We start from the raw sequence: 15,261 nt of genomic DNA on the forward strand, positions 1-15,261 counted from the left end.
ATTATATCTTAATGCTATATAATGGGTTTAAAGTTAAATACATTTTACAAAGGCATAGGTCTCATTGTTGTGAAGCAAACTTTCCCTTTAGCAATATTTTTCTGTGATTAAGTTAGAGATCAGATAAACCTCTTAACGCAGTATATGCCCAATAGCAATATAAAATTCAATATCAGCTGCATTATTCTATAGACGTATGCCATCATACATGCAAATGAATACAAAGTAAACAGATAAACCAAATACAAAATGTAAAACATACAAAATTTATCACTTTCAAATATGAACAAAAAAGGCAAGATAAAGAGAATAAAATTTGTGGTAGCAATAGAATATAGCAAAAACATAAGTCTGCAACTTTACATTTTCTTCTTTCTTTAAGATTTTATTTATTTATTTGACACAGAGAGAGTGACAGCAAGAGAGCACAAGCAGGGGGAGCAGCAGAGGGAGAGGGAGAAGCAGGCTGAGCAGGGAGCCTGATGCCAGGACCCTGGGATCATGACCTGAGCCAAAGGCAGACGCCCAACCGACTGAGCAACCCAGGCGCCCCTGCAACTTTACATTTTCAATAAGCATTTTAGATGGTCTTTGTTAAGGCATGGATGCTGTGAAACAGGAAGTACGAATTGTAGAATCATCTCCATTAACATGCATTGCTACTGTGCGCTAGATATCACATCCATTTATATTTTTTTCTTTCTCCTGAAAATGCTAAAATTATTTCATTCAAACAAAATCAAAGCATGAGTTCAACAACTAAAGCTACAGTTGGCTAACTTACTTATTTTATGGTAGACTAAAGTGGCTGCAGTATTTATAGGTTTGAAAGTGATCAATTAGCCTCTGAAAAATGGACTCTCCAGCCATGTTAGATATCATTATTGCCATTGACAAACAATATGCACTAAATATTGGTTGAGACAATGTGATAGGGGTGGAAGCAATTGTAAACTCTTTTAAGGTTATCTAGTGTCAATTCTCCAGTGGAGTCAGAACTGTGTTTAGAACACTATTGATTTTATACAATTTACTGAACTATATACAAGCTTATGTTACAGCCATTAGATTATGCTTTCTAAGAGTTTTATTTTCCTTGGATCTTCTGAAGCTGGATAAGGGTGGGATCTGCTACATAGACAAAAATCAAATACACTTGGAAAAATAAATTTGTTCTACTCAGAACATATTTAGTCAAAATTCACTTTGAGAATTGCCAAGTCAAAGCTTGCAATTCTAAAACTCCTATTTCCTCCCCTTCTTTGGCAAATTAGACTGAGATGAGTAAATACATCTCTGAACATTGCATACTTTTTATCCCTTTTTATAACTTTCTACTCCTTCTCATATTCATACAGTGATTCTTTTCCAGTTTTAACAACAAGAGTTGATTTCAATAAAGTTTACTTTTAATTTTTCTGTGAGGAACAGTATCTGTTAAATCTATTTACTTTTGTCCTGTTTCTTTTAACTAGGCATGGTTTATCCCTGTAGGAAACAGATATTAATCACATTTCCCATTCTTAGCAGCATGATTCTCAGATAAGCCGTTAGAAGCAATGATAAGTAAGTATATGTTGTGTTACTTACTTGAGCAGATAAGTTATACAGCTTGAAAATTAAGAAAATATTTTCCAGTTTTCAAAATCATAATGTGAAAAAATAAATTCTCCATTTCAGGACTTTTCATTAAATGTTAGACATCTATTTGTCCTGGGATAAATTGCCATTTACCTTCTTGGACATATTTGGTAGGGAAATCATTTAGCAAATTCTGTGCTAGGAAATTTGCTAGATGCTATGCATGTACTTGAGAGATACTCTTTTGCTCCATCAAGGAGCATGCTGCCCATTAGAAGAGACAAAAACATTCATAGTGTTTTGCATGCTAACATTGAGATAAGCATAGGACACATGGAGCAGACAGGAAACCCCAACTCAGGTCGGTTGGGGAAGGCAGAATCAGAAAGAGATAACTGAATGGGGTACTGAGTTTTTTTTTTTTTTTTTTTTTTGGCATTATCAAAGGAAAATGATGCAATGAGTATTAGCTACAAACTTCTACCTTCATAACAAATCACTGAGTTAAAAAATGATATAGCAAATTTAGTTAATACAGATCCATACTCAGATATGACTATAAAAACTGGGAAATCCAAGCTTTTAAAGCTTAAGAAGCTCAAGAAAGAACTTTAACAGGTACCCAACCAGACATAGAAAAGCGCCAAAGACAATTAACTTGGAGTTGAGAATTTTAAGCACCTCTTTTACTTTCCCTCTCTTAGCCATCTGTTGTCCAGGGCCTGGGGATATAATTTGGAAGTGCTCTTAAATGGGCCAAAGGTGAAAAGCATCTTTGTCATGAAGAGTGAGCACTCAGCTCATAGTTTTCAGACTAGAGCTCTCCAAATGGTAGTGGTATTGGGGAACATTGCTGAATAGCTGCACAAAAGGTCATAGTCATGAATCAGAAGCACTGGCAGCTCTCCCTAAACCCCCAACACAATAGATGTCCACCCTACCTGATAATAGGAATACAGCAATAACAGCAAGAGGAAGCAGGCAAACCAGAGTGGGTACATGGGTAGATTGAGAAGAGCGGTCAGAATATACCAATAGGTGCAGAATAGTTGGCTAGTTTCTGTCCATTAGTCATGAATCAAACCATGTAGTTCCAGTAGCTGGGACATACAGTGATTCTCCCTGTATGAGTAAAATGCCTGAAATTTTAAAAAACTGAACAGACTTATTCTAGGGTGTGGGTGATGGGGTTTATTCTAGAATAGTGAGTGGGTTAGCCTTGAATAACAGTAGTAGAAGAAATACTTGGAATAGAAAAAGGTATTCTTCCTATGCTTCAAGTGAACCAGAGGAGTACAACCCATACCCTGTTTTGTGCTTTACCTAAAGATGGCTAATATATAAGAGAATAGCAGAAAATCAATAATACAAGAAATTGAAAGAAGAAAATGTGGTTCATATAATTGATATTTCAAATGGAAAATTTTCAACAGGAAAATAAGGTATGATAAATTAAAAATTAAAATACAAGGGAGAGTCTTAACACATCATTAATTACAATTCTGTGCAGATTAACTTTGATGATTTAAAAGATAAATGCTCTCAAGTTGAATTCAAGAAAAAACAAAATCTGGCCATATGTTGTTTTTAGAAGAAATACTTAAGACAAAAAAACACAAAAGGAAGGAAAGTGAAGGAATGGAAAATACAACAAATAAATATGAATTGGAAGAAGAGATAGCATTTTAAATATCTAAAATAATAAAAAGAAGTGTACTCAAAGATTAATAAAAAAGAAGCTTCTAGTAAGCTAATTAAGAAAAACAGGGCAAAATAGGAAATTCCGAATTAAAACTCCAACCACAGACATGGCTACTTTTTAAAGCATAAGACAATGATATGAACAAATAATGCAGATTTTGAAAATATTAAAAACTTGGCATGTTTGGAAAAACATAAAATCCTAAAATATGTCATTAGCCAGAAAAAAAGATGGTCATCAGAGAGAGCAGCATGAATAAATGCAGAAAGGACATCAAATCATCATAAAGTAGTTTAGTGGAAAGAAACGCCTTTACTGGAAGAAAATAGGGAACCTTATGAAATTTTAAAGCTGTGGAATAAAATGACCAAAACTAAATTTAGGAAGATTAGGAAGCTACAAATTTTAAGGTGACCAGTGTTCCAGTTTGCCAGAGTGAGGGAGTTCCTGGGATGCATGCTAAAATCAGGAAAGTTTCTAGTGAACTGAGCCAAGTTGGTCACCCTAGCTGTGATATTAAAAATAATAGATAAATAACTAAATAAACAAACAAACAACAACCAATTGTGAAACCAATGATTAAAAAAAAAAAACACATATGACACAATCCTGCAGAAATATCTAGTATTTATATTACTGATAGGAGTAAATTAAAAAACACATTTTTGGACTATAAAACACATCCTACTTTCTACAAATGAGAAGAGGAGAGAGAACATCAAACAACGTAGTGTAGGATCACTATCCAACTAAGGCACCTAATTCCAGGGCGTGGAGCTATTCTGACCAGATAAAAGTCAGTCTTCCCCCAAGACAACATCCTAAGGCTGCTGAAGAGAGCTCCGTTAACTCTTCCTGTCCTTCATCTGCAGTTCTCTTCCTCCTTCCATTTGGAATGTATAATTGCCATTAGATATAAAGTCATTATTTAGAATGATGAGGTAGGGCTGTGTTGTGTTTGAGGATGCTGTGTAAAAAAGTGTTTTATGAAAGTCAAGGTGGGTGTTAGGAGCTTTGCATATAGGAGACTGTATTCATCCTTTCAGTATACTTCCTAGATGAGACAGAGAACATGAAAGAGAGATTACTCAGCCAGATCTTAAAACATATCTGAGTGTTCACAAATCATGAATTGCAGAGATTGCAGAGATTATGTAGACATAATCAACCTGGCTTTTATTATTGAATTTGAGTGTGAGGAGGTAGCAGATGCAACTGGACAATGATGGAGGCATCACGAACCTCACACGCAAACACTGCACCTATAAATATCTGTCCTAATGAGAAGATGAATAAAGAAGAAAAATGGTATCCATAAAGGAAAAAAAAAATCACAGCAATAGAAATAAAAAGAACATTATTAGGAAGTCTCAGTGTACTGAGTGTATTTCTGGAAACAATATTTTATTAAAAAAGTGAAATTTCATAAAACACCAGTGAATTATCCTGGGGGGTGGGGTGGGAAAGAAGAACTTAGAAAGAATAGCTTCTACAAAAGGGCATAGTTAGATATGAAGATAGTATTATATAAAGGTGTAAAAGAAGATTATAGAAAATAGGATATTTTTCAAGGCACTCAAAATGCAATAGCAGGATTTAATGTATATGTATTTTAATGTAATACACATTTTACATATAAGATTAAAATCCAACTAAGAATGATAGATTCAAGAGGAAGAAAAAAGAACGACAGAAATAAAATCAATTATATCAAATATAGTGATGAGGAGGAAGAGGTAAAGAAAAAGGATAAAGGTAATGGTAACAGCATTTGTGGGAAGACAAATTCTAAATGCAGGCAAAATTATTTGATAATCAGAAAATTTAGCACTTCTACAACTATCTAAAAAAGCTAAGTGAATTCTAATTCTCTAGTACTTGTTATGATTCTTTAAAATATATAAAAATAGTGTGGTTTTATTATTTAAAAATCTGAGAATTATGAGAAAGGAGAACCAGAGCAGGGTTTATCCAATTGTCTATTCCATGTGAATATGAGACAAAAGTTATTATTTTGTTTTGTACGTTGGTAAGTAGAGAAATAGGTTGGATTGGACAGATGTGCTTTATTTTTTTCCAGCTTTACTGATTGACAAATAAAATTATGAGATATTTGAAGTGAATAGTATGGCAATTTGATATACATACACATTGGACACACTCACTTTAAAAAATTAAAGAAAATCACTAGAAGAATTAAAAACTGATTTTCTATCTACTAAATTACTATAGAATCTGATTCACTTTCAGGTTCCCAAGGGAGTGACCAGCAAATATATGAAAAGGGTAAAAAAAAAATCTGTATACTTGCTAAAAACTAAGAATGACTGCAAGTATTTTTTTAGATTAAAACAAAGATGAGATTATACTGAAGAACTACAAAGAATTTCTTCTCGTTCCCTTATTTAAAAGGAAACAATGTTATGGAGAGTGAAAATGACAAGGACAGAACTCCATATCACAGCCAAAATTGAAAAATGAGGCTAGGTCTGGACATAGGCAGATAAAAATGTAAACAGCTGCATGTTTCAGGAATAGGAGACTGCTTTAAAGGAATCTGTAGGGGCGCCTGGGTGGCTCAATCAGTTAAGTCTGACTCTTGGTTTGAGCTCAGGTCATGATCTCAGGGTTGTGGGATTGAGCCCTGCACTCAGCAGGGAGTCTGCTTGAGATTCTCTCTCTCCCTCTGCTTTTGCCCCTCCCCTCTTCTCTCTCTCTCTCCCTCTCTTAAATAAATAAATAAATCTTAAAAAAAAAAAAAAAGAGGAATCTCTAAAAGGAAACCATCTCCCTGGGAGCAATCAGACATAAACAATGGTTTACTAATATGTACGATGGATGGTGGAAGCAGTCTGTCCTAGGCCAGAATGTAGAGGAGACAGGTAAAGGGATAAACATTATGTGGATAGATAGACGATAGACACATACATACATACATACATACATACATACATAGATGATAGGTAGATTTGTACATACAACATTATATATATATATATAAACATTTCATATATATATAGTGTAATATATATATATCTTATCATATTACTTTATATTTTTTGTAAGTCTAAGTGAACAGCAACAACAAAAGAAAGAATAATAGGAAACTTTGTTACATAATTCTTCTAAGAATCTCCCCTACAAGTATATTTGCACATGTAGAAGAAGATTTAGGCATGGGATGTAAATGGCAGATCTATACGTAGGAGTAAATATCTGGAAACAATCTAGAAACCCATTAATAGGTTATGTAACTAGGTTATGTAACTAGATGTAACCATCATAAATGATAGTACATCTATATATAATAGTGTAGTCCTTAGGGTAAAAATGAGTTTGATCTAATTATATTAGAATATGTGTGATTAAATGAAAAAATGAAGCAAGTTACAGAATAATGCCAGTGGTATGTTACTGCTTTTCATTAAAGATGATAGTTATGCATATCAATGCATGAGACATGTCTGTATTGAAAATCACCAAACTATTGAAATTATTTACCTTTATGTTGTACAGCTGAGAGTCTGGGATACCAGAAGAGTATTTTCCATTGCACTACTTTTATAATGGTTGAATTGCATGTGTCATATTTATTTTAAGCTTTTAGAAGAGAACTTCCTTATGCTAAAATTTAGAGTTGGCTACATATGAATGAATATGAAATGACTATGAAAACTGAAAAACTGTACTGATATTTTCAACTAACATGTCTATTACCATGTATTAGTATTATGCAATATTACTTAGATAGAATTATAAGTAGGCAATTTCAAAATTGGAATAAAGCCAGATTTAAGGCTTGAGATTATTTGTTTTCTACTATAATTAATACCTGTTGTCAAAAATACAATTTTGTCCTTCAGGAGAGAAGCCACAGCTTTTATGTCTCTAACTCTGGCTCTGCAAAAGCAATTGGTCAAATGAAAGCAATTAGCCAATTGTATGTTGACTGTACAAACAGTTGGGGGCAAGAATAGGAATAGTTGCCAACACACATCAGATGAGGTTGGGGACACTGGCCATAGATCTCCAGATATTAGAGAACCACTGGAACACACTGTATACCAGGAGTCACACACAATATAACATGACCTTGGATGAAGAGAGGGAGAAGAGGACAAATTATATTCAGTGACATGATTTTTACTAAAATAAAAGAGACTTTTGAATAGTAAGTTCATGTAGAGATTGGCTATATATGCCAGACACATCTTGAGGCAGGCTTGCCTCCTAAAAATTAAGAAATGTTTAGGCATTAGTCCTTGGTGTCTGCTAGAAATTCCTTGCATTTATAAATCAATAGAAGAAATATCAATCCTTTGGTGGCAGACCGCAGATTGTCACCCTAAATCCATCAGCTCCTTCCTCCACAGTAATTTTCAGTGGGACATAACGGCCACCCAATTAGTTTAACAATTCCTAGTCTCTCTTGCAACTCGGAATATCAAATGACTAAGTTCTCACCCACGGAATGAAAAAAAAATTATAAATGTAACTGAAACGTAATATGCTTAAAGGGAAGTGGTTTGCCCTGGACTCCCTTTTTCCCTTTCCCAATAGTCTGAAGCACGGACGTGGCATCAGCAAAGCTACACCCCAGCAGATGTGGGAAATTCCCTAGAAGGTGGTGGAGCAAAGAAAAAAATATAAGAAACCCAGATCTCTGAATTCCTTGTGAAACAAAATTTTTAGAATAAGAAACAAGTGTCTATTGCATTGCACCCATTATGTTTATGGGTTCTTTTTGCAGCAAATTAGCCATTATCCTACCTAATAAATCTTTATTCTCAATCAAGATATTGAGCTTCTGGTGCAGTGACTTGACTAAAGTCACAGGTAGAATCAGCAGCTACCTCTATCTGTTCTGATTACATTCCTCCACACTCCTTCTCAAAACCCTTTTCCTAGGTGTATTTTAAACCAGATATTTTCATGTCTCTGAATCTTTGGAATAACCACTTGTCTCAGGGTCAATTTCTTTTCTTTTCTTTTTTTTTTCCACGCTAGTATTACTCTGCAATAGGGGTTTCTAAGAAAATGTTTAAATTGGTACATTGCCTGAATGGTAGAGATTATTCAGAGGGGGTAAAAAAGACTGAAAGCCTTCTATGGATCCTTGCCTCTGAATCCATACACTCATTATGTTTTGTTTTGGGTTTTTTTTGTTTGTTTTAAGTATTGGGTATGTTCACATCATCAGAGCTTTAAAAGCGAAATTAAAATAACGTGTGAAAATACCTGCTACCTCAGTATCTAACACCTAGGGAGTCTCAAATCTAATTACTTCCTTTCTCTACTCCCCAAACTAATGGCCAAAAATTCAATCCAAATATTTTATTAAAAGAAGAAAACACACAACTAAAACCATTATTTCTATTCCATTTCTTAGGGAGGAAAAAAAAAGATGAACTAAATATATAAAACAACAGATCCTAATAATTAATATTCTTTCCTTAAAATGCAAACAAGTCATAAGTTATGCTTAACAATACCTGACCAGAGTCCAAAAGTGAAACAGTAGCCATGGATACTGTAGGAACTGATAACCAAGATAACCAAGAATTAACTGCAATTGAATCTGAATATTAATTCAAGAGATCCAGTCTTGGACTTACATATTCAAAATGTATCTTCCCTTAGTAACTTTAACCCATCTCTTACACTTGGATAGTATACATATGTATGTTGACACACACCTAAGTAATACATATCATATATATGTGGTATCTTTTAATAGTTTATAATTCATAAATAATACTTAAAATAAAATTAGTTATTTACTTAACATGTTGATGATAATACAACTTTGTTTATTAGTGTAAATCCAGGAAGAAAATTAATATGATATGGATACAGTAAAATTCAAAGTTCAAGTTATTATTACCTATTTTATGGAGAAAGCACATTAGCAAATTCCAAGTTATAGATTAGGAATGAGAAGAAACTCTCCCTGGTTTCACAAAACATTTTTCCCCATCTTAACTACAAAGCTCTTTTATATTACTACTCTAATAAACTCTTCTAATCTGGAAAAAAAACTTTCCTACCCTTAATACAGAAAACAAGTCTTTTATTTCCCACATGAGTGTGCTTATTAGTTCTCACTACTTACAATTTCTCATTCCAATCTGTATGGACATCCTTTCAACCTACTTTGCACCTCTACTTCACCATTGAGCCTCTTTGGCTGTCTTTCTAGGACTAGTCTTTGGTATATCTTTTCCTTTTTTTTTCCTACAGATTTATTTATTTTTTTAATTGTTTTATTTAAATTCAATTGGCCAACATATAGTACCTCATTAGTTTCAAATGTAGAGTTCAATAATTCATCAGTTGTCTGTAACACCCAGTGCTCATCACATCACATGCCCATCACCCAGTTACCCCATCCCCCCACCCACCTCTCCTCCAGCAACCTTCAGTTTATTTCCTATAGTTAAGAGTCTCTCATGGTTTTTCTCCCTCTCTGATGACTTCCCATTCAGTTTTCCCTCCCCTCCCTTATGATCCTCGGTGCTGTTTGTTATATTCCACATATGAGTGAAACCATATAATTGTCTGTCTCTGATTGACTTATTTTGCTCAGCATAATACCCTCCAGATCCATCCACATCAATGTAAATGGTAAGTAGTCATCCTTTCTGATGGCTGAGTAATATTCCATTGTATATATATACCACATCTTCCTTATCCATTCATCTGTCAATGGACATCTTGGCTCTTCCCACAGTTTGGTTATTGTGGACATTGCTGCTCTCAACTTTGGGGTGCAGGTGCCCCTTCAGATCAATACATTTGTATCGTTGGGGTAAATACCTAGTAGTGCAATTGCTGGGTCATAGGGTAGCTCTATTTTTAATTTCTTGAGGAACCTCCATACCATTTGCCAGAGTGGCTGTACCAGTTTGCATTCCCATCAACAGTGTAAGAGGGTTTCCACTTCTCCACATCCTCACCAACATTTGTTGTTTCCTGTCTTGTTAATTTTAGCCATTCTGACCAGTGTGAGGTGGTACCTCACTGTGGTTTTGATTTGTATTTCCCTGATGCCAAGTGATGTGGAGCATTTTTTCATGTGTCTGTTGGCCTTCTGTATGACTTCTTTGGAGAAATGTCTGTTCATATATTCTGCCCATTTCTTAACTGTATTCTTTGTTTTTTGGGTGTTAAGTTTGATAAGTTCTTTATATATTTTGGATACTAGCCCTTTATCTGAAATGTCATTTGCAAATATCTTCTCCCATTCCTTAGGTTGTCTTTTAGTTTTCTTGACTGTTTCCTTTGCTGTGCAGAAGCTTTTTATTTTGATGAAGTCCCGATAGTTCATTTTTACTTTTGTTTCCCTTGCCTTTGGAGACGTATCTAGCAAGAAGTTGCTGCGGCTGAAGTCAAAGAGGTTTCTGCCTGTGTTCTCCTCTAGGATTTTGATGGATTTATTTATTTTAGAGAGAAAGTGTGAGTTGGAGGGACAGGGGGAGAGGAAGAGAAAATCAAGTGGACTCCATGCTGAATGCAGAGCCTGAAACGGGGCTTGATCTCATGACCCGGAGATCACGACCTGAGCTGAAACCAAGAGTCAGACACTTAACCGACTGCACCACACAGGCACCCCTGGTATTTCTTTTCTGAATCCCTCATGTGACATTTAAACACAAAAATGGCTTTGATGCATTGAGTGCCAGATCGTGTGCCAGTCATTTGGTATCACTATGTATTTACTATAGGTATTACTGTGTTTTAGGAAGTGTACTGATGAAGAGATTGAATCAAAGAGGCCAATGTCACAAGCCCAGTAAATGGTGGAACCAGAATTTTAGATCAGGTCTGTTTGACTTTATTTTCCAGTATAACACTGCCTTGAGGAAACTGTTTCAGAAGTCCAAATCAGATGAGTGATATTCAGCTTAAAAACTGCAAATGGGAATTAATCATGCATTTTCCTGTAACTCTATTATCAATGGCATGAAATACATTGAAATATGTACTTTGACTAAGTTTGGGATAATAGCAGTGAATAGTACTAGCAAAGTCTCTACCATTCTGAGATTTTATTCTTATGGGGAGAAATAGACAAGGGGGAAATAAGATTATTTCAAAAAGCAGTATGTGTCAGGGGGCCGGAACAATAGTAATATGACAAAGTAATGGAAACCATGGATTCCTCATATTAGACCTGAGAAGCCTCTCTGACACCTAAATGATTAAGAAGATCCAGTCATGAAATTATCTGGAAGAAGAACTTTATAAGAAGAGGGCACAGCAAATGCAAATGCCCTGAGATAAGAGTAAGGTTGGAGAATTTGAGAAACACACAAAAGGCCTGTGTGCCTGGAGAATTCTGTGTAAAAACAGGCTAACATGGCATGAAGTCTGAGAGGAAGGCTGGGCCAGATTATAGAGGCCACACCAAGCCCCTTGGATCTTAGCCTAAACTCAACAGGAAGCCACTGGAAGGCTTTAAGCAGAAGATGACGTGGTAATATGTGTGTTTCTTTTTTAAAAAAGATTCTGGAAATGGGTCAAGAATGAAGTATGGGATAAAGGGCAAGAGTAACCACAGGTAGATCAGTAAGGAAGTGACTACCATAGTCGAGATAAGAAATGATGGTAGCTAGGGCCAAAAAGGGGACGGGAAAAGCACATGAATTTGGGACTTAATGGAAGGGGGTAGTATCAACAAGACCTCTCAATGGATTGTATGAGGGGAGTAAAGAATAGAGAAGAAATTTAGAAGGACTCTAAGTCGTATAGATTGGAGCCAAAAAAGCTTGAATTTGAATCCAGGCTACGCCATGAATTAGCTCTGATACCTTTATCAAGCAATTTGCCTTCTTTAACTTCATTCTCCTTATCTATAAATGGAGACAATACCCACTTTCAGATATAATAAATGAATTGAGTTAAATAATACAAAAATATTAACATAGTGTCAGTACATAGTAAACACTCACTAAGGTAGTTATTAGTATTAAAACTATGTTTACTTCAAAATGAAAAGCACTAATTAAATTGCAATTTTTGTTGGAATCATGATTTTCTCAAATCAGTTCCATTGTCTCAATTCTGTCAAAAATAAACAAAAACAACATAATTTTTTTTTTTTTACCAGAAATACAATACCATCTATCAAATATTCAGTGGTCACTTAGTACATACAAGAACTGTAGAAGGCACAAGAAAATTAAAAATAAGCAAGAAATAGTCCCTGATTTCAGAGATCTCAAAGGCTAGCAGGGGAAACATGCAGGTAAAAGTTACTATACCATGAGTTAAATGCAGCAATATAGATATATACACACTATTGTGGTAGCATAAGTATGGGTAAGAGAGCACGTATTTCTGAAGAGAAATGTTAGAGAAAGAAATAGAGAAGAGCTTTCCTCGGTCATCCCATAGAAAAGAGGAGTAAAAAGGGGAAGAAGGAAATTCTAAGTTGAAGAAACAGCATCAGCAAAGAGAGTATGGATGGAAAATGCTGGGTGCGTTTCCTGGGCAGAGAGCAGTCCACTGTAGCAGTGCAGAGGGTAGATCAGAGAGAGCAGGGGGTGAGAGATAACATAGTAAGCTCAGGTGCCCTGCTCTGTCCATGTCAAGGATAGGCTGAAGCAATATTCGTCCAGGGCTTTGAAGGCCATGCTCAGGAGTTAGGAATTATTCTCACTGACCACGCAGAGCCAGAATTATCAGAATGTTTTAAGCATGATCAAATTTATGTTTTTAAAATATTACCCTTTTGGTTTTTGAAGTTTAAATCAGAGTTAAGAGCTGCTAGAGAAGTAAAATTAGTTCAGAGACTGTGGGGGTCCCCCTGCCCCCCTTTTTTGATGGAGGTGAAAATGGCACACACTTGGTAATTATTAAGCATATAGAGTTTTTGTTATGCTTTTTTTTTTCCCCCTCATAACCAGTCATAGGGTAAGTCAAGGTCAAAAAAACAGGTCAGAGACATAAGCCAAACCCACAGCTCCCGATTCTCAGTTCAGTACTTTACGCAGTTAAATAATGTGAAAATGTGCCTGGATGCTGCCTGATAGAGGGAAGGTCCCGTTTTTATACGTAAAAACTACCTTTATATGCACAAAATAAATTATAAGAGCTGTGCCACTTTAATCAATCTGTATTGCTAGAACTAGGCTCTATAGCTATTAAAAGACTTCTACTTCCTGAGACTTCCTCATGCCGGGCAGCTTAGTCATGCCTCCTTGAGCACAGAGAGGCATGAATAAACTTTAAAAGAGAAAGAGGAATATGCCTTCACTGCTTTTGTAAACACAGCAGCTGATGTGTTTGCCCTGAAGGGAGAAATCTGCCACTTTGTAAGTTAAGCCTGAGTGAATTGCAGGGCTTCTAGACAGATACTCAGGAAATGGGAAGGCAAAGTTTTAAAACAAAATCATTACCCTCCTTCCAGAGCACAAGATATAGGGTAACCGGCTGTTCAGGAAGAAGGTCTAAAAGGTTCAAGCAGTATGGTATGTGCCTTTCATGATCACCTCCATCTATGGAAGTAGCTTCTTACAGAGACCTATTTTAAAATGAAGAATCATAAGTAAATTAATTAAAGTGCCTTCTCCAAGGTCAAACAGTTACCAAGTTGAAGCCCTGTAATTACAGCTCTGACCTCATGATGGCACACACACGGGATTTTTTTTTACCAGGCCACTCCACATGCAGTGAAAGCAGGGGCAGGTGATTGAGTATGCTTTCATCCTGTCTTCTGTGTGTCCCAAGAAGTCTGTCTTTCCTGTGAATTTCCCTCCTTGCTTCCTGCTATTGAGAAATGTATTCTGTGTAATCACAAACTAAATTTCCTATTAATTCCATCCATTCATTCAGCAAATATCTATTAAGCATCTATGAGCTAAGTGCTGTGACAAAATCTCCAAAAAGTTCAAAACTGATAGACAAAGTAGGACAGAAAGATACTGAACATGTAATCACCAGAGAGGGCGGAAAGTATTTTAATTATTTTTTACTTTTTTTTTTTTTTTTAAAGTATACTTTGGGGTTAATGATACACTGCCCAGTTTTCTTTTCTTTCTTTTTTTTTTAAGATTTTATTTATTTATTTGAGAGAGAGAGACTGAGAGAGAGAGAGCATGGGGGGGGGGTCAGAGGGAGAAGCAGACTCCCTGCTGAGCAGGGAGCCCGATGCGGGACTCGATCCTGGGACTCCAGGATCATGACCTGAGCCGAAGGCAGTCACTTAACCAACTGAGCCACCCAGGCGCCTTTTAATTATATTTTAAAGAACAGGTGAGTCACAGATGAAATGGAACGACTAAAACTTCTTCTTTCCCTTTAAATCACTAAAAATATACTGCTTCAGGTTTTGTTAAGCTCTTAAGAAATATCAGGTGCTAGACATTGACATATTCAGAACCGCTTCCTAATCTTTACAGTGAAATGAAATGTAAATTACATGATGAAAAATGGGAGTTCCCCCAAAACACTGGCCAGTCTGCCAAAATTTGAAATTCTCATAATTTGAATCATTAAAGTTATTAGACAACAAAAGCAGCAACATTATTATTTAAGTAGGCTCCATGCCCAGCACGGTGCTCAAACTCAACCCTGAGATCAAGAGTCACATACTTGACCAGCTGAGCCAGCCAGGCGCCCCAAAAGCAGCAACATTGTTTTTAAAAAGTGAATCCCAGTTAAAACCATATTAATTCACTAAGAAGATTCATTCATTTAGATTAACCTGTTGATAGACCAGATCCTTAGACACTGATAATGGAAAAGGTGACCTCCCTGAGATTTTGGATTGTCAGTAGATTCATCTTCAACACTCTCCTCTGGTGTCTTTAAAAGGAGCTCTTAAGAAGCATGACAAAGGATCTTTAAATGAATAGTTTCTAGAGATAATGCCCTCTCAGGAGATAGAAAAAAAAGCAATCATTTTCCTCAAACTATACAGAGACAAAAGGCCAATAAAAGAAACTTACTTAAATTTAAAAATCCACTTGCCTCCT

This window comes from Leptonychotes weddellii, chromosome 4 (assembly GCF_054177405.1).
Source record: "Leptonychotes weddellii isolate Sample4059 chromosome 4, ASM5417740v2, whole genome shotgun sequence".
Classification (NCBI taxonomy): Eukaryota; Metazoa; Chordata; class Mammalia; order Carnivora; family Phocidae; genus Leptonychotes; species Leptonychotes weddellii.